General features: G+C 42.9%; 1 protein-coding gene across 2 annotated transcripts in view; it reads left to right on the top strand.

The window, feature by feature from the left end:
* The first annotated feature begins 908 nt into the window (after window positions 1-908).
* The window catches only part of LOC149827942 (digalactosyldiacylglycerol synthase 2, chloroplastic-like), a 66,862-nt gene continuing 43,356 nt past the window's right edge, over window positions 909-24,414 (top strand). The window contains exon 1 of one of the 2 annotated variants that reach the window (XM_090019738.1): window positions 909-1,172. The gene's annotated coding sequence lies outside the window, so the exon portion shown is untranslated. The remainder of the gene's footprint in view (window positions 1,173-24,414) is intronic. The other variant, XM_090019739.1, reaches the window with a different exon arrangement.

Raw genomic sequence — 24,414 nt, 5'->3', positions numbered from 1 at the left:
TTTCATTGAGCTGGACAAGGAGGGACCATATTGTCTCAAAATCATGTGAATAGAAGCACTGTGAAATCTTCCATTATCTCATGCACCTCATCTATCTTCATATGTCTCACTTGATGGCTTAGCTGGTGATAGGCCTGACATGGTGGTGATGGCAGATATTTTTCTCAACTCTATGACCTGAGTACAGAGGATCAATATATATCACCTGATTTTGGTTCTGCATATATCCTGGGGAACAGGGTGATACATAAATAATTGAATTAATTAAACATGCTTCACTAGGTTCCCAGCTGATTAAACACATTAGCTTGATAAACGTCATCAGAAGCTGTAATTTCTGCTATTTTCGAGCAAACATAAATTTCTGTTTCCATTATAGCTGATACTAATTTGTTAGTAGAATGGCAATCTCTATAAATAACAGGGTTCTTGAAAATTCATATTACTTTTTTGGAATTTGTACCTATCGATCCATATGCTAAAGCCAACTTCTCACCATGGTAAAGAAATGAGGCACTTATTTGATACTTTGTTATCTAGAGCAGGCATTTTAAGCTTAAAATAAGCCGCGTTGCGGCTTGTAAACTGCCTTTTCTTTGGTTAATTTACCTAGAGATGGTTAACTTATGTAAGATTTACGTTTAGCCACCTGACTGACTGACTTTAGGGAACTCTTTAAAATGGCACTTTTATTAAACTTTCTCTTTCTTGAAAAGGTAGGTCCTTATCTCACATATTTGGAAGCTCAAGTGGTAAAACAGAAATTCTGCACGAATTAGGTGCCTACAAGTAAATTTCTCCTTTTTTCGGTTTTCTTTTATAAAAATATTTTAATTAAATGTGGGCGTGGAGTGACGGGGCAAACTTTCTGGTTCCCACAAATGGTTGGAAGTAAACAAAGAAAAGTTTGGTGATGCTTCCAAACAGATTTATTAGCAAAAGGGCTCCCTCGTTTCTCGCCCTTGTTGCTGACCGTTTGGTTTGGAAGTAAACAAGAAAAGTTTGGTGATGCTTCCAAGGGACAGCTTTATTAGCAAAAGGGTTCCCTCGTTTCTCGCCCTTGTTGCTGACCGTTTGGTTTGGCTTACAATCTCTCTCTCTCTCTCTCTTATCCAACCTTCGTTCTCTCCTCTTCAGCGACCATCTTGCACGAGCAACGACAATCAGCCACGGTACTCTCTGTCTGTGTGTGTGTTCCCCTTTTTCTTTAGTTTTTCATCGAGTTTTATAAATGGTTCTCGTAAGGTTTGTTCGAATTCGTTAGTTCGACAGACTAAGATATGTCCGTAATTCTTCAAATTGTCTGCAATTCCAATCGAAAGCGAATCGTCACTCACCACCTATTTCCTTTTATGAAACCACTCTGCCACCTTCAACTCTCTCTCTCTCTCTAATATCTTATAAAATGATTCAAGTTGTATATATTAAATCACCTGCTGCCGTAGTTGTGGTATGAGAATACGGGAGGATATTTCCTTGAAAGGTTGTGATTCTTCTTTATGGGATCTCTGGGGGATGGAGAGTTGCACGTCGATTGTTTGTGAAAATGCCTGAAAGAGAGAGCCACAAATGGATTAACGCGATTTAGTCTTCACATCTTGTCTCCTGTTACTTTTGTTGTTTGCTTGACTTTCAGTTTTCTATTGATTTGAATTCATATTAGTATTTGCTTCTTGTCTAACAAGCTCTTTGAGTTGAGCATCTGGATCTATAGGACATGCTACTATCCCAGTTCAATCTGAAAAAGAAACAAAGATTCATCTATTTCACCTCAACTCAAAGGAAAAAGACTCAACAGATTAGATATGTGAAGACCTTCTTATTCGGATTTGCTAGAGCACTTCCACAATGTGGTTCTGAATGCCTTTGTTGTTGCAATTTAGGCTATGTTTGTGAGCCTTGCATTGGGATGTATACATGGTTTCAGTGTGTTGCCAAAATATTGTTTTGCCAATGTGTGATGTTGAGAGATGGAGTTGCCAAACACATCCTCTTGTGAATGGTGTTGAAATGTGGTGTTGGGGCCACCAACACAATTCCGAATGCATTGTTTCAGCAACGCCACTGCTCCCAAACAGCAAGAGAGTATGAGAGCATGGGGGAAACCACAACACAACCTCCGATTCAAGGCTCCCAAACATAGCCTTGGTTGCATGACAATCTGAGAGGGAGATTTAAAGAGTAGCTTTTGCAAATCATTTGTTTGGATGGTTAGTTATGTCTTGTAAGAATTTGTGGGCTAAAATAAAGAATTTTGAATAACAAACCATATTTATTATTTTTAACTTAAAGCAAAAATTTGAATATCATATCAAGTGCAAACTCTTGAACAATATTTCTGAATCACTCTAATTAAGAACTTTAAATAATAAAACTAAGTTGAAATGAATCATAAAAAAAATAGATATAGTAAATGATACAATGTTGATTGTGTTCATAAAGTGTCTTGGTGCATCTGAGTGTTGTGGCGTGTTCACATGATGCACATACTAAGTGAAGTGTCCATGTTTGTAAGTCATAATCACCAATAAAAGCTGTTTTCTCACAGCTTTAATGTGCCAGCTGATTTTTTCGTTCAGGTGGTCATTTTGGTTCGATTTTCATGTCGAACGAGTGTTGGTTCAGGGGAACTAATCACTATATATATATATATATAGCTGCTAACCAATTTTCTAATTTCTAGCTAACCATTGTGTTAACCGGGCTTTCAAAGGTTTTTTCCTATGTATTACTTAAATCTGACCGTACAGATGTGTTTGGCACGGTCGATTTACTAGGAAACAACACTTGGATCATGTTTTATTGATGAAAAACATGATTTTTTAAGCCTTGAATAATTAGAAAAATCTTAGACCATCGATTTTTTAAACCTTATAAAAACCTACCTGCGTATCAGAATCGGATGATCCAAGAATCAATTCCTATAAATTCAAGCATGTAAAACTCATCTGTTGTAAAACCACACAAAAAAAATAAATAAATAAAATTTGTTGAACCCGGGTCGGATCCAGATTTGGACCCGACCCAGATACAAAAGGTGAGGCGGTCGGGCATAGCCTCACTGCCTCCCTCGAGTTTTCTAAAGACAACGAGACAGGGGGGGGGGTTCAAATACAAAACCCCTTCCCCTCTCCTGCTCTCTCGTTCTCTCTCCCCGACACTCACTCTCTTCCTCTCACCGCCTCTCGCTCTCTCGATCGACTCATCTCTGCACCCTCTCTCTCGCTTGAGACCCCTGTCAACCCGCCGCCACCTGCGACCTCCCTCTGATGCCGCCACTGCCGCCGTCGACGATCTCCAGGTACACTCCTCTTCTTCTTTCATCTTTCTTCTTCTTCGTTTCCCCTTCTCCTTTTCCTTTCTTTTTGTCGGCAGGGGGCTCCGTCCCCTTGTCGCTTGCTGTATCGGCAGGGGGCTCCGCTCCCCCCGTCCCTCTTGTTTTGCCGTCTGGGAGCGGAGTTCCCTGTGTCGGCCCACCTTTCCGGCAGGGGCAGAGCCCCATCCTCTTTGTGGTTCTTTCGGCAGGGGACAAAGCCCCCTGCCTTCTGCTGTTTTTCGGCAGGGGGTTCTGCCTCCTGTGGTTTTTCGGCAGGGGGCTTTGCCCCCGTGCCCCCATCTTGTTCCTGGCAAGGGGGCTTCGCCCCCCTTGTCTTGTGTTTCCCGACAGGGGGCGAGGCCCCCTGGCCATTGTTTTGTCTTCCGCAGGGGGCTTCACCTCCCCTGCCTTCTTATGTTTCTCGGTAGGGGGCGAGGTTCCCCTGCCTTCTTCTTGATTCTGGGCAGGGGGCGACATCTCCTTTGTTTTCAGGCAGGGGGATTCGGCCCCCTGCGTTCTTATGCTCCCCGGCAGGGGCGAAGCCCCCTGCATCTCCTTTGTTTTCAGGCAGGGGGCTTCGCCTCCCTACCTTGATCTAGTGGCCGGCAGGGGCAGAGCCCTTGCCTGTCTTGTTTCCAGCAGGGGGCTGCGCCCTCTGTCCTGTTTCCAGTTGAGGCAGGTTCGATAGGGAGCCTCTGCTCCCTCCCCTGCCTTTTCTGTCCTAGCAAGTAGGGAGCATGAGCCCCCTGCCTCTGTGGCTTTTTGTCAGCAAGGGTGAGGCCCCCTGCCTCCTGGACTCTTGCAGGCAGGGTGCAGTGCCTCTACCCGTGCCTCTGCATCTCTGGCGCCTGGGAGCAGGCCTCCCTGCCTCTGGCACCCTGGTCAGCAGAGTGCAGAGTTCTTGCCTCTGCAGCCTGTAGGCAGGAAGCCTTGCTGTCTCTGTTGCTCTTTTGCTTTCTGCAGGGAGTTGAGCTCCCTGCCTGTAAAACCCACGTTTTTCACAAAAAAAAAATAAAAAAAATTTATTTAATCGGACCCGAGCCGGGTCGGGTCGGGACCCGAGCCGGGTCGGGACCCGACCCGGGCCCGTTAACGGTAGGGTTTTAAAACCCGACACAGAGGGAAGGGTTGTTTAAAAACAAACCCTCCCCTGTGCGCCGCAACCCCTCACCCGCGCATTCGACTCGATAAGGGAAACCCATCGGGGTTTTCCCTTTTATCGCCCCTCTCCGAGCTCTTTAAGAGCGTTACGGGAGGGGAGGATAGATGCCCCGCCCCCCTTCTCGTTCCTTGCAGGCGACAACCTCGCCGGCAACCCCGACCGACGCCTCTTCCTTCCCTGCGCGCGCCGTCGACCGCCAGCCACCTCGCCTCCTCTCCTTCCAGGTACACCACTCTACCTTCTCCTCCTCCCCCTCCCATCTCCCTCTCTGTCACCTCGCCAGGACGTCGGCAGCCGGCGCACAGCACCTGTCGTGCCCTCCCTCTTCGCCTCCCCTTTTTTTTTCCCTTCTTAGGGGTTCGCAGGGAGGTCGGTAGGCTGCGCACGACCCCTGCAGCACCCTGCGTATCCATCTGAGGCCGACAGGGGGCCTACGGGGCCCCTGTCTACTCCTGTGAGAGATCGGGCGACCGACAGGAGGTCGGTCGTCCCCCTGTCTCCCGGCCCCTCTTCTTTTAAAACCCAGCAGGGGCCGATGGCCCCTGCCATTTCTTTTCAAGCCCGACAGGGGCCTTTGGCCCCTGTCACCCTCCCCTCTGCCATGATCTGCGAAGGGGTCGGCAGGAGGCTGATGGCTCCTGCCGCGCCGATTCCTCTCTCGTCGGCAGGGGCTAGCCCCTGCCCCTTCGGTGCTGACGGCAGGGGCTGCCTCCCCTGCTGTTTTGCTGCCATCGGCAGGGGCTCAACCCCTGCCGAATCGCTGCCGTCGACAGGGGCTTGACCCCTGCCATTTCGCTACCGATCCGCCGTCGTCGGCAGGGGCTCGACCCCTGTCGATTCGCTGCCGATGGCAGGGGTTATTTTCCCCCTGTCGCTTCGCTGCTGTTGGCAGGGGCTTGCCCCCTACCGCTTTAGTGCCGTCAGCAGGGGCTCGTCCCCTGCCGCCTCGCTGTCATCAACAATCAGGGTTTTACTCCCTGTCAGTTGTTGTCGGGTAGGGGCCGAGGCCCCTGCCATTTGTTGTTCTGTCGGTAGGAGCCAAGGGCCCCCCTGCCGCCTCGCTATGTTTGGCAATGGCTCTTTCTCTGCCATCTTGCTGTTTTCGGGAGTGGCTCGTCCCTGTCGCCTAAACCTACCCATGTCCTCGTCGCACCATTAATTATATTAGCAAAATTGAATATTTAACACTCTTGCCTATTTACGCAACAGGTCCCGATCGTGCTCCACTGCTCAACCCTCGTATTATCCTCACGCGTAGGCGTACGTAGCTGCACGACATCCCAAGGTAGGGTAAAGTCGCACAAAAGGGCAATTGATGAACGTATTTAAGTTGAAACAATTAAGATGCCCATGCTAGATATGCTTAGATTTATATTGCTTCTGCGTTGCATATTTTCTTGACTGCATATTTATGAGTCGATGTATGATTTTACTCTTTGAGTATTAATTTGCATATTTGCTTATGTGGTTGAAGGTGGTTTCGTACTTTTTGCAATACTTATGCCCTTAATTGCTTGCATATATGCTTGCCTGTTCGTTCCTATGGATCGATGTACAATTTCATTCTTCGATCATTATTTTGCATAATTGCTTATGAGCTTGAGGTGTGGTTTCGTACTTCGTGCAATACCTATGCTCTCGTTTGCTTCCCTATATTTTTGCCTGCACGTTTCCTTTGAAGGAGGTACGACTTCGTGTCTCATGTATTACCTATGACCTTATGTGTTTGCCTATCTAAGTGGTCAATGTATGGTTTTGGTACCTCGTGTATTACGTATGTGCTTTTCCCTCGATGTGCGGCATCGCAAGTCGAGAGTTGTTTGTTGACATGTTATAACCTGCATATGCTCACACTCATGGTAAATATGTACTTACATAAATATAGTCTTGTGCCTATCCTGTTATCACTTGTTTTCAAAACACTAGAAGTTGTACTTGTGCGCTATAGTTCTTATAAAGAGGATTTCCTTCTGCAAACCCAGGGCTCTTCAAAGTGCACAACTTTTACAAAGTTATGTTTTAAGTCCGGTCGGATTTCGAAGTCACATATAGGCCCTCCCAGGTCCACACACTTGGGAGAAATATTTTATAACCCCGATTCGAGTTGCGACCCAATTCGAATAACCCCAATTAGGGGCATGAGCATATGAATGAGTGGGGTTCTGTTGAAGGACCCATTCTTTATGTATCAATCTAGTGTCACACGTCGATACTAAGATAAATTTTGAATGTAAGATTGATAGTGTTGTGTCTTGTGTGAATGACTTAATGTGGCATTATGGCTTTTAAGGATTAATCGTGCTAAATGAGCACTCCTATATTCTTTGAATGGTTATGAAGTTGGGTGTTGGGTATTCCGTTTGAGAAGCCCACAGACCTCCCTTGTTCAATATAGCGTACTTTTAGACATGCACAACATGTTAAGTACTTTGTTGATCGGACAAGAGATCCGAGATGACCTTGCATCATGAAATATGAAAAATGTTGTTGAAGTGAATTCAAAACTTATCTTGCCAGGCTGTGTTGTATTAATTCTTTTGCAGATAATATCTGTTGGGGTTTCTTTTATGGAACCATATCCCTTTCATCGTAGTCGTACTTATGACATGTACGACCGTACTTTTTGACAAGTACGTCTTCTTACGTTGCGATGATTGAATGAGTAGGTTGTGGCAACCTCGATGAGTGCAAATAACAAAATGTTATGATCACCTAAATAAGTGAGGTTTTCGCCTTCACCGGCAAGATACTCGAGTGGGTCGAAAGACTAGAGTATATAGAATGGGTCTTCAGTTAACTACCCCTGATGTACTCATTCGAATCGCTGACTCCTGTCAGGAGAGAGGACAGGAAGGTACAAAACTTCGATGGACAGGCCATTAATGGCAGTTACGAGCAAAAGACTCGGTTTCCCCAGTCATCGGAGTTAGGGGAATGGGACTACCATAATTATCCTAGGTGGTAGCTCTCCATGTTTGGGATGCATCCATTGTTTATGCTGCTTCGGGGATTTCTCTCTTGGTCACCGACCGTCCCCTTAGGTGCGGACTCAGTCAGCTATCCGGGTTATCATAAAATACATAGCATAATAAACCCCCGGATCAGTCTAGGCTGTTTCTAGAGTCGTGCCTTGTGCGTACCCGCTTGACCAGTTAATATCGAAACATAATTTAAATCCGATCACACAATGTGTTCAGTTATGCACGTATGAAAGTTATAGGGTACAACATGTTCAATACTTATGGAATTGTGTGTGTGGTTGATAAAGCATTGTGTTTTGCTAGTTAACTTTCTTGTGCAGTGCTTTGCTTGTAATAGTTAGCCTACTTGTGCCAGTAAAATGCTTGTAATAATTTTAGCATTGTGCTCATGATAGTTGCTCTGTGAATCTGTTGAAATTAAATTGCTATATAATTGCCTGTCTACTTGACATATTAAATTATTCTGCTTAATTATGTTCAATATTGTCCTGTCTGTGCACCTACCAGTTTTTAGTGAAACTGACCCATTTTATGGGCAGGTAATGGATAGGTAATACAGTCGCGATGGCATGATGGCGTGATGAGATCAAGATAGAGCTCTTTCCCTGACGTTTCGCTCCTGAGGACATGTTGGTAAATTTGGAATAAAGTGTGTTTCAAAATTTCTTTTTTCTTAAACCGTGAGTTAATAAAACTGTTTTAGTAAGCTTCTTCTTGGTTTCAACAAACGAATTCTCAATTATTGAAACTCCGTTTCTAGACCATTTGATTTCAATGGTTGTGCGAGATTTGACAAAAGGAAAGTTTATGCTGTAATGCGCTCAAGGTCCATTGACTTGTGGTTTTAAAAATATCATTTTCCGCTGAAGTATTATTTAAACTCTGATTATTGTATGATTTCAAAGCTTTTTAAACTATTCAAAAAAGTTACAAGTCCTGGATTTTTGGGGCGTTACACTGCCTACCCTCGTATCGGGGTCCGGTACTGCTGCAGGTCTTATCAGACCCACTTCTCACTTGTATTTTGGCATGCTAACCTTTTTAGCATCAGAGGTTGAACGGTGGATCATGCTCGCCCTTCGTGGCTTGAGCTTGTGCTTACCTACGCCGCTGGCATACGAGGACCTCAACGCTTTAAGGTAGGGGAAGATTGCACGAAAGACTTGGACACTTGAATTAAGTTTAATTAACTAAAAAGAACCATTAAATAAATATATATATATATATATAGAAATATATATATTTATACCAGTACGCATTTAACTCAAGGACGCAGATTCGCGATCCTTGTCCTTTACTTTATGCTTGTCTTTACTTTGCCGTCGCGCATTGCGCAAAGTTTTGTGTTGCACTCCTGCTTACAATCTTTACTTTGCCGTCGCACATTGCGCAAAGGTTTTGCATTGCAGTCCTGCTTACAGTCTTTACTTTGCCGTCGCGCTTTGCGCCCAGGCTCTTGCTTTTGCATATGTGTTGTTATTGCCTTGCTATTGCAGATGACACTCAGGTTTTTGCTCATTGCATATGCTTTTGAGGCATCCTCGTGGAGGATGCAAGAGACATCTACCACTCTCCCTCCTGCGACAAGAGTTCAGTCGGGAGCTAGCGATACATCCTCATCTAAGGAAAAAGATACCTCGCAAGGATTTTGGTTGTTCGTGTACGTAGTCCTGCAGAGTCGACTTGAGATTTTAGAGTTGCGCAAAACCATCAAAGACTGCCCAAATCAAAGCATTTGGAAGGATGTGATTGGCTAGTTTTGTTGAGTAACCCGTATCCCGTCTATCGAGGCCGGTATCGAGTCATGCGAGGCATGTAGATACCCCGATAGCGGATGAGATTCGAGATAATCACATACCAAATGTTGGCATAAGCTGCTGGCTGTTTCAAAAGATAAAGAATGTCAAAGTATAGTTTGAGAAGCATTACATCTTTGTGAAACACTTCTGATGAGACTCTTATTGAGGAATACTCCTTTCATCCTAGAGTACTTGTAGTCGTGCACTACACGCTAGTATTGCAATGATCGGATGAGACGGTCGTGCGACCTCAAACAGTGCTAAATGCACAATGTTGTAATCACATAAAATGGCCTCACATTCGCCTTTATTGGCAAGATGCTCGAGTGGTTTAAAGACCACAACATAGAATGGGTCGTTAGTTAAGCAACCCCTAACGCATCCATTCGCTTCTTGTTGTCTGTCAAGGGAGAGGACAGAGCGGTACAAAACTTCAATGGACAGGTTGTTAACAACCATCCCACGGGCAATAATCCGGCCTCCCCAGTCATTGGAGTTAGGGGAAATGGGCTACAATAGTTAGCTCAACACTTCTGCAGAAGTTGGATGCATCCGTGACACTGCTTACCTGCCTTTGGGGAATCCTCTCTCGGCTAAAGCCGTCCCTTTAGGAGCGGACTCAACTAGATATTTGGGTTATTGAAAATACATAGAATAACAAACGCCCAAACTAGTGTCAGTTGTTTCTACGTTTTGCCTGCGCGTACCCGCATGTCAGTAATATCAAAACATAAAGTCTGTTCACACTGGTCGATTGCTTGCTTGCTCGGTAGTTCAGTATGCTACTCGTTGAGCTGTACCTGCCTGTCGAGGCGTTACTCTAGTTTGTTAAACTGCTTACGCAGTTCTTTGATAAGTAACATCTAGCTTCTCATACTAGTTAAATGCTTATAATAATAGCATTATGCCAGTTGCTACATATTAGCATGTGACTTGCTTTACCCCTTAGTCGAACTGTTTGGTGCTTATTGTAATGTAGCACGTTGGCTTGCATCTCTTATGATTGATGTGATTGCATACAGCTCGTAATCTACGAACTGGTGGCAAATAGGATTGATGTGGCCGCTTGTCTTATAAGTTGCTTACATATTGTGATATAACTGTTGTCGTATGATTTCTTATCACGTATAACTTATGAATTGCTTGCGATGCAATGGTTTATGCTTTACGATTAATTTAATTACTTGTTGATGGATCAAGTAATTTGCTGATAATTGTATGTATTACGAGCATTGTTATGAGTGCTTGTCTTATTCAGTTGTTTTGTTTGTCTATCAGATAGAGTTAGTTACTCTTCGCCTATAGAATCAACTGGATTGCCATATCTGCGTGTTCTTATGTGTCGTTTACACATGCTTTGAGGTCCTATTTGAGGATTGTAATGTTCTTTGTGGCAATAATACGATGCGAAGGATTATCTGCGAGGGCATGTATGATCAAGACCAGGTAACCGACTAGAGTGGTAGATTCTCTGTGAGGATGTACACTGTCCACGAACGGGTAGCCGCAAAGATAGTGAACTCCTGTGAGGAAGTGTATGGTCCAAGACCAGATATACCATATAGGGCAGAATTCCTTGTGAGGTTATACATTTCTCAGACCAGGTGAGCCGACGTTGATCTTGTTGATTATTATAGTGGTTATCGACCCTGAGAGCGGTCATTTGTGTTGATGCGTGTATCGCAATAGTTTTTATTGCATATGACATTTGTTGGGGACCGGGTTCCCAAAAGGATTCTCTGTGAGGGTATGTATGATTAAGATCAGGTGACCCGACTAGAGCGGTAGAATCTCTACGAGGAGGTACACTGTCTAAGAGCGGGTAGCCGCAAAGACGGTAAACTCCTGTGAGGAAGTGTGTCGTCCAAGACCAGGTATACTCTCTAGGGCAGTATTTCCTTGTGAGGTCGTATATTTCTTGGACCGAGCGATCCGACATAGAACTTGTGTTTTTGCTTACCATAAAAAGTTATGGTGAGCTGTGATGATCTTCTGAGATTGTTTGTCATAGCCAATTATGAATCTATAGTTTTGGCTTTCTGCTTTAGCATGATTACATGCTGAACCCTGATGTGAGAATCAGATCTTTAGCAATTTTAGATCATGATAATGTTTTAGACCTTCTATGGAAGGGTGGGTTTTTCTGAGAAAGTATGACGCCTTAGGTGAGTCATAACCGGTGATAGGTGGCCGCGTAAGGCCTTGAGAGATGAGAATAATTTAAGGTTGTTCAGGACAAAGAGTTTGTTAGAAATAGTGAGTGTGACAAACGATGTCCTGATAATGATTAAACGTAGAGACCTCGTTGTAGAAACGAGAACAAGCTTATAGCGTGGTAGTTCATAGCTTACGATCAAATGAATCATCTTGCTACGTTTTGCCATTTGCACTGCTTACCCGCTTGCACCGCTTACCAGCTTGCACTGCTTATCCGCTTGCACTACTTACGCGTTTGCACTGCTTACGCATTTGCACTGCTTACGCATTTGCACTGCTTACTTACTCGCTTGCACTACTTACACATTTGCACTGCTTACTTACCCGCTTGCACCGCTTACCCGCTTCGAACCGCTTACCTTGTTGCACTGCTTACCCTGTTGCACTGCTTACCTGTTTAACTGCATATCTGCTTTAAACTGCTTAGCAAACTGAATTAAATGTACTTAATTCAGTTTTCTGTAGTCTCTCTTGTGCACCTACTAGTTTTTCGCAAAACTAACACATTCTATGGGTACATGTGATGTTTAGGTACACTACGGTCGATGATGCGATGACAAGATGACTTCAAGACTTCTTCTTCCTGCTCTTAGCTCGCGTCCTAGATGTTTTGGGTTTGTAACAGATTTTCCTTGGGATATCCGAATTTTGTGAGTTTCGGTTCTTTTAGCTAACGTGCCCAAGGTTGTCAGCTTGCCTTTCTGAATTTAACAAAAGAATAGTCTTCCGCTGATTTCATAAACAAACTCTGAAGGAAAGAGATTTTTCCTAGTCTCTTGCCTGTTTTCTGAAAGGCTCGCAAGTTTGAAATTTTGGGGCGTTACATCTGTACTGTCTGATTTAAGGAAAACATGAAAAAACCCTTCGAAAGCCTAGTTAGCATGGTGGTTAGCTAGAAAAATGGTTAGCAGCTAGCACCTTCTATTTGTTGAGGAAATGACATACTACTTGTTTCTGTTATACCCTCTTTATTAATAGCTTTATGAACATACTTTATAGAGGGGTATCTTTGTAATATAATCAACTATTTTTGTCCTTATGTCTATCCCTATGGGGTCGCCCCCTTTTATGTTGTATCTTTATCTCATTTTGCAACTAATGAAGCTGTTCTTGTTGATCCTCATTCTTCTCTCTTATTTTCCTTTGTAGCGGCTATATTTGTCTTTGTAATATGGTATCAGAGCCATACACAAAGCACAATCAGAGTTCATAGAAGGAGGGTTGAAGAAGAAAGTTTCGTTTTGGTTGAGTTTTTCTGTTACTTCGATTTGTGTGCCTCAGTGCTGACATCAGCAGGGCTGCAGAGGGTTCGTGAATCTGAGGCAGGGTATTGCTAGTTTATGATTTTAGAAAGCTAGTGAAACGAAAATCGTGGCAATCGGAGGAGATTTGGATTTTCTATGCATTTTTCTTTGATTTTCTGAAAATGGCAATAAATGGGACCAGATTTGTGAAATCTGCCAATGCTGCTTGAATAGTCAGATTGTTTGGGTTTGTGTGCATTTTAGTCATTTTTACCTATGCCATTGATTGGTACCCGTTTTGGTGTATTATTATCGGGTTTCAAGGTGTTCTTGTGAAGTTTTTGGGTTCCAAGAGGGAACAATAACTGGGTTTTGGGGATTTTTGACCCCATTGACTGCTGTAATGAGTATTTTACTCTCATACCTGTTGTGATTTTGAAGCGAACACAGATATTGGGTACTTGAGAGTGAAACTCTTCTGTTGGTGAGGCCTTTTTCTGTTGATTTGTGGCATTAATGATTGCTATTATGTATCTGTGAGGAGGTGTGGACTTCTTGGTATAGAAGCACTAGATTCAGCCTGCCTTTGCAGTTGTGTGGCTGTTTGGTTGTGAGTTTTTTTGTGCAGGATTAGTGAGTTGTGTATTCTTGGGGATTGGTGTTAATGGAGAAGGGGATTTTTATCCAGTTGACTCCACTAAAGTTGGATGGAACCAACTATTCTTTTTGGTCCGACTTTATGACAACCATTGTTGATGGCAAGGGGCTAGGAGGCTTCATTGATGGGACTGCAGTAAAGCCTAAACTTGGGGATCCAAATTATGAAAATATAGTCAAGGAGTGAAAGATGAATGCCAATGTTAAGTCATGGATTCCTGTCTCTGTGTAACCAAGAATTGCTATGAATATCTCAAAGTTTATAGAAGCTAAAGATGATTGGGGCTATCTCAAACAAGTGTACATGCAGGAGAACTGGGCAAAACAATATCAATTGATGTAAGATTTGAGAGCTCTAAGGTAGGGGAGCAAGTCAGTTGAAGAGTATCATTCTGAAATGCAACTCATATGAGATTCTTTGGCCTTGATTGACAACAAAAAGAAGTGTGAGAAGTGCAAGGATTGCAAGTCTTGTATGGAAACATAAATGCAATCCAAGGAGGCAGTGAAAGTAATTGAGTTTCTTATGGGATTGCGTTCTTAATTTGACAATGTCAGAAGTGTTATTATTCATAGGACATTCCTTCCTCAAGTCACTCAAGCTCTTTCTGAAATTATTGTTGAGTAAATTAAGATGAAATCACTTTAGTCCTATTCTTCTGGTAACTCAGTTATGGTGGGAGTCAAACAGTTTAACAACTATGGTGGGGCAAAGATGGGATCCCTCAAGTATGACATGAGTAGTGTACGGCGCCACTACTGTAAGGAAATGGGGCACATGAAAAAATCATGCTCTATACTAAAGAAGAAGGGGATGAAAATGGAAGTACAACATTTTCAAGGATTGTTGGGGGGAGAAAAAACATTGAAAATGGAGAAAATCAAGTTGTTGCAACTTTTACCTCCACTTCCTCTTTTGATGCTTAGGCCTCTGTTACTTCTAGACTTGACCAACTAGCACAACAAGTCCAATATCTTCTCTCTCTGTCTACCTCCTCTAGTGTATCTGCTTCTACTGGTACATCTAGTTGTGCATGTGGTCTTGTATTGACTCATAAGTGGTCCTTGTTTATGTATGTTATTGTTGTTAAGACTAGTCGACTATTAGTTAGTTTTAATGTTTTATCTTTAAAGTTATTATTTATTCTTAAAAGATGGCTCTTTAGAATTTTACAAATAATGAGGGACCTCTTTGTAATTTGTTTATTAGGCTAAACCTCTATTTAAACAAGAGGTGTTTAGCCCTAAAAGAGTATTACGATTTTTCCTTCTCAGCTGCTCTCTCTTCCTCTCTTTCTCTCTCTCTCTCAGTTCCTGTGTAGTATTGGGTTTCTTCACATGGTATCAGAGCTGAAAGCCGTGGGAGCGTAAATCAGAGTTTGATTTGCGACAGAAAAAAAAGGTGCATGCTCTACCTTCTTTAACTTGGGTGGCATAGATCTGATAACAGATCTATTGTTTGACAAGAGTCAAGACATAGATCTGTAATCAGATCCATAGAGCTCGGCAACATCGCTGTCATCTGAACTGTATATCGTCAACCGTGATGTCTTCATGAGCTGTGATTTTATCAACTGGACCTGGATTCAGTCGTGAATCTGAAGCAAATCTTATAATGTTAATCCTGGATCTGAATGAGAAAAGAAATTTCTGATTATTATGGTGGAACACTTCGATCGATCTGGGGTTGCCGTGAATGGAGTATCGCAACTTTTTTTTTTTTTACTGTGAGCAGTCTTCATCAGAACTGTGTTGCCGTGAATGGGGTATCGCTTGGTTCAATATTCTTTTTCTGTCGTGAATCCTGTACCGTGAGCAGTCTGCATTGGAACTGAGCTTCTAACATAGCTATGATTAAATGCACAGATTTTTTTGTGTCGTGATCAGAGATGGCATGGAGTTTTTTGTTGGTTGCTCGTGTAGAGGAGGTTGGAATGGTTCAGATCTGATGTAGTGTTTCTTCAAAATATCGTGGGGTGTCGTAGCTTATGCAGTGTGTCGAACTTACTGTGGGTTCGTAACATATTCAGATTCAATCTGATAAGTTTTTTTTTTAATTTTTTTGGTCGTACATTGTAACAGTGTTATCTTTTTCTGCATAAGCTTTCTTCATTATGGCTGAAACTCAGAAGGCTGATTCTAAGACTGAATCTACTAGGGAATATAAGGCTTTTGCGAATCCTTTTTCTTATGGGTCTTCAGGGAAATTAAATGAAACTAACTATGCCAGGTGGTCTCGAACCTTTATGATATCGGTATCTGGACATCATAGAAAACATATTTTGTTGAAAATTGAACCAAGTGATAAAGTGGGAAAATATGTTACTTGGGATGAAGATAACGACATTGTTATGTCATGGATCATGAACAGTGTTGAACCTCATATTGCAGACGGTCTAATCTATTATAATACAGCTAAACAGATGTGGAATAATCTTCAAGATACTTACTCTCAGGAAACAAATGTGAGCCGTATTCTGCAAGTGGAACAAGAAATATATAATTTGCAGCAGGGAGATCAAACATTGCCCCAATACTATGCATCCGTTAAAGCTACCTTTGAAAGGCTTAATGCTCACAGGCCTCTGTGTTGTTCAAAGCATAAGGATCATCAAGAACAGACCATGGTTGCTCGGTTCCTCACAGGGCTATCTTCCGAATTCTCGGTTGCTAAAGTCCAAATGTTAACTGGATCTGATGTACCTACTCTAGCTGATGCATACAATCGCTTGAACATACTTGTTTTTTCTCTCCCACAATCTCATCCTATATCCCAGACATCTGCCTTAGCTGTTCCTTCTGGTTATGGTCGTGGAAATACTCTGAACATTAAAGGACGTGGTCGTGGAAGAGGTGTGGGAGGTAGAGGTAAACTTCAATACACATTTTGTGGAAAATCCGGGCACTTAGAAGACCGTTGCTGAGATAAACATGGACAGCCTTCCTTTCCTGCATCGAGGCCTAATGCTCCAAAAGCTAATGTTACAAAACTAGAGGTAGCAAATGCAAATGAAGCCTCGTCTCCCAGTGACTGCATTTCCATGAGTCATGCTGAATATGAAGAACTGGTTGCTCTTCGTCCTTCAAGCTCCTCCTCTCCTGTAGCCGGTGTGGCCTATGCAACAGGGAACCATCTTCATCTCAATGATAGTAAGTGGATTATTGACTCAGGTGCATCTAGACATCTATGTGAAAATTCTCATTATTTTTCAGATCTAAAGGATATTACTACTCATCGGGGAGTCTCGTTAGCAGATGGGAGCTCTTCTTCGGTAGTTGGTCAGTGAAATGTCTCTATATCTTCCTCCTTGCATTTGAAAAATGTTCTTCATGCTCCTTCATTTCCTCAAAGTTTACTTTCAGTGAGTTGTCTTACAAAAGAGCTAAATTGTAGAGTGATATTTGATCATGTTGGTTGTCATTTTTAGGATTTGCTAACGGGGAAGAAGATTGGTGGAGGCTCTGAAGAAAATGGAGTCTACTACTTACATCATCCAGTAGGGCACAATTTTGCTGCAGTCGACTATTCCTCGAGTCCTGTTGAGTGGCATTGTCGTCTTGGTCATCCATCATTGTCAAAGCTTCGTCATGTCATTCCTCAAATTCCGTCTACTACTTCATTTCAGTGTGAAGCATGTCAATTGGGCAAGCATCATCGGAGTTCATTCCCTTCTAGTTAGAGTCAGTCCAGTCATAATGTCTTTGAACTTCTTCATGTGGATGTATGGGGTCCTAGTAAGATTCCTATTAGGACTCAGTGTCGATATTATCTTGTTATTGTTGATGATTTTTCTAAGTTGTCTTGGGTATTCCTAATAAAAGAAAGATCTGAAGTTCCTAGTATTATTAAGTCATTGATTCTTGAAATAAAAACTCAGTTTGAATCTGTTGTTAAGATTATCCGCACTGATAATGCGCTTGAGTTCAAAACAAAAGCCTTGTTGCAATTTTATCAAGACCATGACATTCAACCTCAAACCTCCTGTGCCTATACTTCCCAACAAAATGGGGTGGCTGAACGAAAACACATGCATCTTCTTGATGTAGCACGTACCCTTATGATTCAATCCAATGTTTCTGCTTCCTATTGGGGTGATGCTGTTATCACAGCCTGTTATCTGATCAACCATATGCCTTCATCATCCTTGGACGACAAAATTCCTTTGCACATCCTAAATCACAATGCTCCTCTTTTCTCTTTCTCGCCCAAAGTTTTTGGGTGTATTTGCTTTGTGCATAAACTTGGACCTGACCGTGATAAATTAGCAGCTCAAGCAATTAAATGTATTTTTATAGGTTATCCAAAGAACCAAAAGGGCTATCGATGTTATGACCCTATTTCTCATCGGGAGTATGTCAGTGCAGATGTATCTTTCCTGGAGTCCATTCCATATTATTCTCATACTGGATCTCAGATGCAAGCTGATCTAAATGACTCCTTTCTCCTTCCTATTCCTCCTTTCCCTTTTGAATCTGTACCTCCATTGCTGGGTCCCACTCTACCTTCCTCACGGTTTCACAATCCCCCATTGGTATATATGCGTAGAGCTCCACCTCATCCTGAGCCTTCTCCTTCTTTTTCTTCTTCTCTTGAGGTAAGTATTCCTGATGACAGTGATCCTTCTGTTGATGATAACAGGCCAATAGCTCTACGTAAGGGGACACGACATTGTACCTTATATCATATATCTCATTTTGTGTCCGATGCTAGAATTGGAAGTCAGATGAAAGCTTTTATTTCCGCCTTATCTGCTGAAACTATTCCTTTGAACTATCAACAAGCAGAGCTTGATAGTAGATGAAAGCAGGCAATGCAAGAGAAAATGGATGCCTTATTGTCTCAACAGACGTGGGACTTGGTTAATCCCCCAGTGGATGTAGACATTGTTGGATGTAAATGGGTATATACCATTAAATACCACTCAGATGGTTCTATTGAAAGATACAAGGCCAGATTAGTAGCAAAAGGGTATACTCAGACATATGGTGTTGATTTCTTTGAAACTTTCTCTCCTGTCGCATGAATGTGTGCCATCCGTCTAGTTCTCTCTGTAGTTGTTCACCATGGATGGTGTCTGTGTCAACTAGATGTGAAAAATGCATTTCTATACGGGGATCTGTCAGAAATAGTATATATGCAGCAACCTCCTGGGTTTGAGGTTGAGGGGGAGTGTCAGAAGGTGTGCAGGTTAAAGAAGGCGATATATGGTCTGAAACAAAGTCCTCGTGCATGGTTTCAAAAGTTGTTTGACGTGATGTCAAAGTTTGGCTTTAAGCGGTCAACGTCAGATCACACATTATTTATCAAGAAAACTAACTCAGGTCTAGTTGTTATGGTGGTATATGTAGATGACATTATCCTTACAGGAGATGATATGAACGATATTGCAGCTACAAAGGCTCATCTTCAAAAGCATTTTGTTACAAAAGATGTTGGTCCTCTTAGAGACTTTCTGGGTATAGAAGCTGCCAGAAGCAGTGAAGGCTTGGTTCTGTCTCAACGTAAGTATGTTCTTGATTTATTAAAAGAAACAGGAATGTTGGGAGCTATGTCACATGGGTGCGGGTGCGGGTGCGGGTGCGACACGGGTGCGGCGCAATTCCAAAAAATTTGGACACGGGGACTCGGCTATATATATATATATTAAAAAATATATATTATAAATATATATATATATATTTTAAATATTATAATTATATATATATAACAATAAATTAACACATAAAGATTGTAAATTTTAAAGCAAAAAAAAAGCAATTCTTAACAACACAAACTTACCAAAATATAACACATAAAGAAGCTTGTGAGTGTGATAAACAACAAAACTTATCATAAATCTGCCTCATCGTCTGAATTAGAAGGAAGAACAGGATCGAGGTAGTCCATGTTGAGAGTATGTAAATTATGTTCTCCCTCCAAGTCAAAATCTTCTGGATTTACATCCCAATTCTTGGATGGTCCACAACTGCATCAAAAAATCACTATATTAGTATCTAACTTAAAACTTTGAATACAAATATGAAATATTTAAATACAAACTTTGAATACAAAGAAAAAAAAGTACCTATACTCTTCTTTGGTGCGGCGAGAAATTAATCGTAGATTTGAGTGAACATATACCAAATCCTCTGCTCTTTTACTAGTGAGTTTGTTTCTTTTAATGTTGTGAATTTGAGCATATGTACTCCAATTTCTTTCACAACAAGATGATGTAGCAGGTTGGGATAACAACTTCATTGCAAGACGTTGCAGATTTGGTGTCTCTGATCCATATGTTGCCCACCAATTAAGGGGATCTTCCTCGTCCCTTGCCACAAGTGCTGCTAAAGAATCAAATCTTCCAGTAGAAAACTTGCCAAACTCACTATTTACAACCTTAAACATGTGAGGATCATTAAAAACTCTTCTCAAATATATCATTCTATTTCTTGATATCTCAGGATCTTCATTTGGAGAAACACGACCAACACCTGCTGTCAACCATTTTTTTGCATAGTATTTTGGATTGAGAGAGTGTGCCATGCAATGCAAAGGTGTATTGCTTTTATCCCATCTTCTCACTAAAACTGAATGTACATGATTGTAAAATTCTGAATCATCAAGTGCAATATCTTTCTTCTCATGTTTAAAAATGATACTTTGAACTTTTTCAATCATATTGTCCCACATTTCATAAATTCTATGAAGCATGGGTACATCTCTGTCAACTTCTTTCAGCATTTCCCAAATAGGCTCTGTAAATTCAACAAAATATGTAATTTTATCCCACCAAAAATCATCACAGATGCATTTTTTGATAGCTTGAGCCTTGACATCATCTTCAGTACGATAAAAATCCCAATCTTGATCAGCCACGATCATCATCAATGCATTCTTGAGTTGCTTAATTCTTTTTATCATAACAATTAGAGAAGCAAAACGAGTTTCAGCAACTTTCAGTAACTTGAGATCAGAATGCCTATTAAATATAGAAAGGGCATGATGATGGTTTACAACAAAATTTCTAATATTTCGAACATCATGCTCTATTTCCTCAATCCATAAGCACATTTCATGTGCATGTGCATCATCTTTTGATGGATTGCATATACTCTTAAGTGCCAAATTTAAACTGTGTGCTGCACAAGGAGTCCAAAAAATATGTGAATATGTATCTTCACTTGCCAAATTCATTCCTGCACGACTGCAAACTGGAGCATTGTCAGTAATGATTTGCACCACACTTTCTTCACCCACTTCTTTTATCACTTCAAGCCGAGGGTGCAGGGAGGGGGGCCGAGCCCCTCCCCTGCGAGCCAAGGGTGCAGGGAGGGGGGCCGAGCCCCTCCCCTGCGAGCAGATGGTGCAGGGAGGGGGGCCGAGCCCCTCCTCTGCGAGCAGATGGTGCAGGGAGGGGCCGAGCCCCTCCCCTGCGAGCAGAGGGTGCAGGGAGGGGCCGAGCCCCTTCCCTGCGAGCCGAGGGTGCAGGGAGGGGGGCCGAGCCCCTCCCCTGCGAGCAGATGGTGCAGGGAGGGGGGCCGAGCCCCTCCTCTGCGAGCAGATGGTGCAGGGAGGGGCCGAGCCCCTCCCCTGCGAGCAGAGGGTGCAGGGAGGGGCCGAGCCCCTCCCCTGCGAGCAGAGGGTGCAGGGAGGGGGGCCGAGCCCCTCCCCTGCGAATCGAGGGTGCAGGGAGGGGGGTCGAGCCCCTCCCCTGCGAGCAGAGGGTGCAGGGAGGGGCCGAGCCCCTCCCCTGCGAGCCGAGGGTGCAGGGAGGGGGGCCGAGCCCCTCCCCTGCGTGCAAAGGGTGCAGGGAGGGGGGCCGAGCCCCTCTTCTGCGTGCAAAGGGTGCAGGGAGGGGGGCCGAGCCCCTCCTCTGCGAGCAGAGGGTGCAGGGAGGGGCCGAGCCCCTCCTCTGCGAGCAGAGGGTGCAGGGAGGGGCCGAGCCCCTCCCCTGCGAGCAGAGGGTGCAGGAAGGGGGGCCGAGCCCCTCCTCTGCGAGCAGAGGGTGCAGGGAGGGAGGCTACGAGCAGGGTCGACATACCTGACGGAGGGGGAACCGGTGGCTGCCTGTCGCCGGAGTTCGGATCGCCGGCGTGGTTGCAGGAGAAAGCTGCAGGGGCTGAGGGGGAGAGGCAAAATCGAGAGGGTAAGCCCCTCTCCCTGTCGATAAACCCCTTTTAGGGTTCGGCTGCCAAAAAAAAATTGGATCTGGGTCGGGTTTGGACCCGACCCGACCCGGATCCAAAACAAAATTTAAAACTCGAACTGGACAATTTTGGACTCGGTCAAAGTTGACCGAGTCCAAAATGTGGTCGGACTCGGCCCGGACTCGTTGACCGAGTCCGACTCGGAGTTGACCGAGTCCGGGCCGAGTCCAAAGCCGCACCCGAGTCCGTGCGTGTCGACGCGGGTGCGGCAACCCTTTAGCCGAGTCCGTGTGACATAGGTTGGGAGCCAAACCAACAAATATTCCCATGGATCACAAAGTTCAGTTGTTGGAAGGGTCGAAACCCGTGGATAGCAAAAGTTATCTCTCATTAGTAGGGAAGCTACTATATGTGACTGTGACTAGACCAGATATTGCTTTAGCAGTAAGCAAGATTAGCCAGTTTATGGAAAATCCGAATGAAGTACACTGAAATGTTGCAATGATGATTCTCAGGTACTTAAAATCTTCCCCTGGAAAAGGGTTATTATTTAAGAAAGGGGGAACCCTGGAGATAGTCACCTACTCTGATGCTGATTATGCTGGATCTGTTAGTGATAGAAAATCTACCACTGAATTTTGTGTGTTTATGGGGGGTAATTTAATTTCATGGAGAAGTAAGAAACAAACCGTGGTTGCTAGGTCAAGTGCCGAATCAGAATATAGGGCTATGACCCAAACAACAACTGAATTGATGTGGGTTCGAAATGTATTAAATGATCTTTAAGTGAAGGTCTCATCTCCTATGGTGATGATGTGTGATAACAAGGCAGCTATGTATATAGCAAATAATCTTGTGTTTCATGAGAGGACAAAACATATTGAAGTTGAGTGCCACTATGTAAGAGATATAATTCAAGTTGAACATATATCTACCAAGCATTTGAACTCGGAGGATCAAGTTGCAGATATGTTTACAAAGCCCCTTGCTAGGCCCAGTTTCTCAAAATGTTGCAGCAAGCTGAGCATGATCGATATCTATGCTCCAGCTTGAGGGGGAGTGTTAAGACTAGTCGACTATTAGTTAGTTTCAATGTTTTATCTTTAAAGTTATTATTTATTCTTAAAAGATGGCTCTTTAGAATTTTACAAATAATGAGGAACCTCTTTGTAATTTGTTTATTAGGCTAAACCTCTATTTAAACAAGAGGTGTTTAGCCCTAAAAGAGTATTACGATTTTTCTTTCTCAGCTGCTCTCTCTCTCTCTCTCTTAGTTCCTGTGCAGGATTGGGTTTCTCCACAATTGTGTTCTTGTATGTTATCTACATAGTTGACAATCACCTATTTCATGAGAAAACCAAGCATATGGAGATGGACTGCCACTATGTTCATGAAGAATATCTTAATAAGACTATCATTATACCCTATGTAGCATCATAATTTCAGTTGGCCAACTTCTTTACGAAAGCACGCTTACATGATAAACTTTTGGGTGATTATACCGTAAGTTTGAGGGGGTGGTAAAGTTGTATATATATAGTTATATATACCTATATAATTTGTATGTATATATATACATGTAAATATGTATATATATGTTTTATATAGTTGTAATAAGTAATATCCATTAAGGGTATTTTTGTTATTTTACATTATATAATAGGTTATGCCCATTCAGGGCACTTTAGTCCTTTTTCAATTTCTTTTTCTTTTTGTCTTTTTATTTCAAGCTAAGGGCGTTAGTGTCTAGGGATGGCAGTGGACCGGGGCGGGGGATAGGGTCTCCACCCTCGCCCCATTTCAAAATCCAAACCTTCATCCCCACCTCCATCTATGCACGGGGATGGATTTCAACCTCCACCTCTGCCTCCATCCCCCTTTCATGTCCTCCATCCCTAGTCCAAAAGGGGGTGAGGCGGGGCGGGGCCTCATTTCCCATTAGTCTATAGTCATCCCTTAAAGGATTGGGGGTGGGGCGGGGCTAGACGAGGATTGAGACGGGGACGGGGATGGGAAAAGCTTAAGTCCATCCCCGCACGGGAATAGATTTTAACCTTCATCCCCACCTCCATCCCCGTTTCATGCCCTTCATCCCCGGTCCAAACGGGGCGAGGCGGGGCGGAGCCCCGTTGTCCCCCGGTCTACTGCCATCCCTATTAGTGTCCTTAGCTTAAGAGTCTATATAAAGGGGTGCTTTCCCCATCTTGTAATATGCCTTTCTAAAACATATTAACTCTCAATAAGATCTATATTTTTTACTTATGTTTCTAGCCCCTAATTGGCTTGTGTGCATGTTTTGTTCTTGTATGTTATCTATATAGCTGACAATCACACATTTCATGAAATAACCAAGCATATCGAGATGGACTGCCACTATGTTCATGAACAATATCTTAATCATACCCTATGTAGCTTCAGAATTTCAGTTGGCCGACTTTTTTACGAAAGTGCTTCTTTCTCCCCCGTTTCATTTCTTACTTGACAAACTTTTGGTGATTACATTTTAAGTTTGAGGAGAGTGTTAAAGTTGTATATATATATATATATATATATATATATATATATATATATATTATAGTTGTAATAGGTAATACCCATTAGGGGTATTTTTGTCATTTCACATTATGTAATAGGTTGTGCCCATTAAGGGCACTTTAGTCCTTTTTCATTTTTTTTTTCTTGTTGTCTTTTTATTTCAAGCTAAGGGCGTTAGTGTCCTTAGCTTAAGAGCCGTTGGGGGTGTTCCCAATGGCTCTTGAGCCCTCTAAAGTCTATATAAAGGGGTGCTTTCCCTCTCTTGTATTATGCTTCTCTAAAGCATATTAACTCTCAATAAGATCTATATTTTTTACTTGTGTTTCTAGCCCCTAAGTGGCTTGTGTGGATGTACTCGTATGTTGACCCATAAGTG

This window comes from Nuphar pumila, chromosome 10 (assembly GCF_984573655.1).
Source record: "Nuphar pumila chromosome 10, dmNupPumi1.hap1.1, whole genome shotgun sequence".
NCBI lineage: Eukaryota > Viridiplantae > Streptophyta > Magnoliopsida > Nymphaeales > Nymphaeaceae > Nuphar > Nuphar pumila.
This window is presented reverse-complemented; position numbering and strand designations above follow the sequence as displayed.